This window comes from Sebastes umbrosus, chromosome 23 (assembly GCF_015220745.1).
Source record: "Sebastes umbrosus isolate fSebUmb1 chromosome 23, fSebUmb1.pri, whole genome shotgun sequence".
In the NCBI taxonomy this organism is placed as follows: domain Eukaryota; kingdom Metazoa; phylum Chordata; class Actinopteri; order Perciformes; family Sebastidae; genus Sebastes; species Sebastes umbrosus.
The window spans coordinates 1,165,679-1,170,623 of NC_051291.1; the positions used below are offsets into that span (position 1 = coordinate 1,165,679).

Consider the following 4,945-nt stretch of genomic DNA (forward strand, 5'->3'; position numbering starts at 1 on the left):
AACCTACTTCTGGTGCGACTCCCCCGAGCTGTGTGTGTGAGGTGTGTGGGGGGTAAAGGTGAAAGGGCAGCAGGTTAGCAGTGTGAGGTGGAGGGAGTGAGAGGGTCAGCCAGCTGGCTCAGATATCAGGAGAGCTGGTGGGGGGGTGGTATCTGCTCTTTGTCTGACATTCCTGCACACACACACACACACACACACACACACATACAGTATGTGGCTGTTTGCATGCATTAGCACAAACATGCAAACATTCAGTTGCAGCTTTCAAACATGACTTATTTTACTGAGACTTCTCCGTCTTGCACTTTAGAGCATGACTGACGTATTTCATGGAGGCATAAAGGAAAAGCATCTAACACATAAACACTGTTAAGAAAGCAGCTATCGGGGAGGCATCTCACATTCTGGACACGTTGTCAGACACACCGAGCCGGCGTTAAAGAACTGTAGCGGCGACGAAGGCCGAATGTTGCGCCGCCTTGCGTCGCCTTTGTTTCGGCCGACGATTTGCACTCGAACACGCCGAAAAGACCAGTTATCACGTACGTTCTGAGAGGAAATAACTCTCCACGCCAGCAGGTGGCGGTAGTCTGTATTCATCACGAGGACCGAGGACGGCGGATACACAAGCCGCTGTTATGATACGTACATGAAACAAAGCGGCGTCTACCGACCATTTTCACACCGCTCTCCCTCACCACTTAGCTTCATTCCAGATGTTCATGTTGCTGTGAAAATATCCGTGTGTTGGAACGATCAGATGAGATGAAGATGAAGAGCCTTCTGTGTGTGTCCTCTTGACTTTACTCATTGGCTTGCTTTTCTCTTCTCGTGCACTGATTCGTTTAAGCTGAACAGCCAATCAGAGTGATTTCTCTCACCGACGAGCTCCGCCGCCGATTCAACACGCTGAATCCGCTGAAAAAACACACCGCAAAAACTAGACTGACAGACGCTCACCGACGGCCCCAAACTGTCCGACGCCCAACAAGTCGGCTCGGTGTGTCGTGACCTTTTAAAGCAGGCTGTTCTCATCCACTATTCCTACTTATTAAAGTACAAGAGAGAGTTAATTCACTCTGTTGTTGTTAGCTAAGGGTGCACTGTGAACTAATCACAAAACAAGTTCCAGACATGCACCGACAGTCCCAGATGAATAGTGTACATGGCTGCTTCTCTCCACAGAGCAGATATTGACACGTCCTTCGATGTGTCATTCAAGTCCAGCCTGATAAATCTCCTCTGTGCCTTTTAAACCGCAGACCTGTCGACCAGTCACACGGTGTATTGGCATGTCTGTAGGCTAAACGAGCAGCGGACCCTCTGAGGATATTGGGTAATGTCTGGATTCCTTGCGTTGTGGCCGTGCAGCACGGTGCTGGCCGTCTGCTAAAGCAATTGTCGCGGCGGTGAAAGATATTGGGGATCGCTGCAGCCAAAATATGGAATAACGATGTGAGCGGGTTTCAGTTTTTCCATCAGAGGCAACGTGCTGAATGTCTGAGCGCTCTGAGGGCAGACACATGTAATCAGAGCTGAGAGTGTAGTGTGTGTGTGTGTGTGTGTGTGTGTGTGTGTGTGTGTGTATGGCAAATGAAGAGAGGGTGTGAACAACTCTGGTGTTATTGTATGAAAGCAGGAGAAGTCAAGCTGACCTATGTGAGTGTTAGTGTAAAATCACGGCTTATTCTCGGTGCAGCAAAGTGTGTGGGACTCTACTGGTGGGAGACTTAAAGGTATAGTTTTAGGGATGCACCGATACCAGACCGAGTACAAGTACTTACATTTGGATACTCTCCGATACCGAGTACCGATACGAGTACTTCTCTGTGCCTAAAGACCCTCGTTAACAGCCAGCTGGAGGGTGTGAGCGACACACAGCAGGCTGGGAAGTCCCGCATATGAGGCGGTGCGCCGCCGCCGGCTCTAGGTCGGCTTGGAAAGGCTCGGGGCGAAGGTGGCTCGGGGCCGCAGCTTCCAACGCTGGATCCAGTTCTCTTCATACATCCATGGTTGGGAGGGAGAATGTGTTGACCCTGAATGTCTCGACCCAAAGTGGTGTATCGACCAACCAGCACTGTGTAGCCTAAAATACATTACTGTGTGCCTTCATTGAGAAAGCAGATCCAGATATCCAAATCTACAGACATTGTCTGGAGGACATTTCAGCACAAACACACTTGTAGTGTAAATGTATAAATGCTCACATAATGTGAATGGAAGATGCAGCAGAGAGAGTGGAAAGAGAGAGAGAGAGAGAGAGAGAGAGAGAGAAAGAGCACAGAGGACGCTGTGCCAGCTGGCAGCATCAAACATCGCTGCGAGTTTATTAGCGAGTATCGGCTTTCGGAGGGAAAATCCTCCTCTGAATATTTTACAAGACAATTAAAATTCTTCGGGGTCCTTCGAGCACGTCAGTCTCAGAGACGTTCACTCGCACGCTAAGAAACTGTTGACAGAGAGTCCTGAATGGAGGTGTGTGGCAGGCAGGTGTGTTGTCCTCAGGCTTTCAGGCCATGCAACCAGAGGTCAAAGGTCAAATTCTTAAAGAGCCGGCCTGTGGGGTGGGGAGGGAGGGCGAGGGGGGTTGACAGCTTGTCAGAAAGATGCAAACACAGCTGACATATCTGTTGTTGAGTCTTCTAATTCTTAGAGATAACCGGCGATGAAGACATCAGAGGTCAGCAACCTGCATCTCTTCAGCTCCTCTCCAGCGGCTCCATGTGGATTTATAAAAATGGAAATGAATAACTGTTCTTTGTTTACATTTTCATTTTTATTTATCATTATTGTAAGTCTATGGTACGACGGTACGACGGAGTATTAGGGCCACATTGAGGAAAAAAAATACATCTGAGATTTCAAGAATAAAGTCATAATATTATAAAGTAGTAAATTTACTTATTTTCTTTCTTTCTGGTAAAGTTATGACTTTATTCTTGTAATATTAAAACTTTCTTTCTGGTAATATTCTGACTTTATTGTGTAAATCTCAGATGTTTTTTCCCTCAATGTGGTCCTAATACTCCGTGGTACATTGTCTTTTTGGCCCTCACTGCATTAGACTTATATACTATATACTTAGACTATAAACTGTTACCTTCATCACAATGATCAAATATTTTGCGGCTCCAGACAGATTTGTTTTTGCTAGTAAAGGTCGCCGACCTCTGGTAGACATGATGATGTCGGATAGCGCTGAGGGAAACCAACAGATTGATGATATGTAACATTTTAAGAGTCGGGATTTTCCTTTTAATAAAGTGAAATACGTGAAAGTGACACGTTTAAATCTGTTCCCGTCCGACACAGAACCATATTTCTTTCCACTTGCGGCCGGCGTGACGTAACGAACCCACCGCAGATCAGATGTGTGGTGCGCTGAGCGAGAGGTCTGTGCTCGTAACGATCACTGAAGGAGATGAGATCGGATTACACCGTCGCTGTGACATACTTTGTTTTTATTCTGCTAACCGACATCCATCTTTTGTTACTTTGGTTATATAATCCCTCCGCAGACACTCTGACAGAGAAAACGTCTGGTATAGCTCGGCTAAGACTGCTGCGTGTCTACTAACGTCGTGACGGTGTGTGTGTGTGTGTGTGTGTGTGCATTAATCTTTAAAGATTACCGGCTGTGTTTACATGGACTGCTCTCTTTTGACATTAAGTTAAGACTCAGAATGAGAAATTCCCATGTAAACAGAATTTCCAGATAACCCGAACAGATTAAGTGTAATCAAATTAAGACGGAGGATTTACAGAGAAACATCCAACGATTTAATAATCAACGATTTAACATCTGAATTAGGGGACATGTAGCGTCTGTTGCATGTTGTCAGACCAATACACCTCTAAGCAGTAGTTGCCAATCCCACATTTGATACCAAGCAAACAATATTATTCATAACTAGGCATAACCAGCCCTGTCGAGCTTTGGGTTTCTCCACATGCCGTAGCGGCGTGCATGAGGCTCCAGAAACAGTTATACTTAGTGTACAAAGAGTGATGTTGCCTAATCCTAACCCTTTCCCCCTAACCCAGAGGTCAGCGACCTGCGTCTCTTCAGCTCCTCTCCAGCGGCTCCCTGTGGGTTTATTAATAACGGAAATGAATAACTGTTTACATTTTCATTTTTATTTATCATTATTGTAGGTCTATGGAACGACGGTACGACGGAGTATTAGGGCCACATTGAGGAAAATAAATAAATCTGAGATTATGAGAATAAAGTCATAATATTATGAAGTACTAATTTTAGTAGTCTAAAGAGTCTGTGGCGACATTCCCGGGTCAAAATTACAAACGGTGCTCAGCTCGAGGGGAAGTGAGATCCACAAACACACCTGCAGGCGCTGCATATCACCGTAAGAGAGAGAATGAAACAGAGGTCTTCTTTAAGTCGCTAAGGTGAATAAATCTAAACAACATAGTGAAGGCCTAGCTTGAATATACTTCTGCTTAGTCATCACACATCGTATGTTAACCATTAAGGGTGTTAATATGTACACATCAGGTTCTTTTATCGGGTTACAGCCTGAGTAACACACACAGGTAGGTTCTGCAACAGAAACCAAATGTCTTGTTAACTCTTAACCAGGACTTTAATGAGGATTTAGGATTGGACCAGCAGGCTGACGCTGTGTGGTAGCAGTATGCCTGGAGGCCGGCGCTGACTGTGTAATGAGCTGCTACTTCATAAATCAACCAGTAATTACATGCAGGTTCTAAGTGCAAAATTGATTAAAGACCCAGCACGCGTGATTTCTCTGTACGGTACTGTGAGTTAAATCTAAACGTACTTTAACCTTTAATATCAAATTTCCTTTCGATGATTATTTGAGGAACAAAGAGAACACGCTGAACTCACAAATTGTCCCAAAAAGTTTGCCAATATTTGGCCAAATGTGACGTTAAAAGCAGAACCGCAGTTTCCATTTATAAA

At 45.1% G+C, this 4,945-nt stretch overlaps 1 long non-coding RNA gene across 1 annotated transcript; it reads left to right on the forward strand.

Annotated features, from left to right (window-relative positions):
• The first annotated feature begins 926 nt into the window (after window positions 1-926).
• On the forward strand, window positions 927-4,456 carry LOC119482907. The gene is made up of 3 exons (XR_005205574.1): window positions 927-1,007; window positions 1,602-1,606; window positions 4,445-4,456. It is a non-coding gene; the product is annotated as an uncharacterized LOC119482907 (long non-coding RNA).
• The last annotated feature ends 489 nt before the right edge of the window (window positions 4,457-4,945 follow it).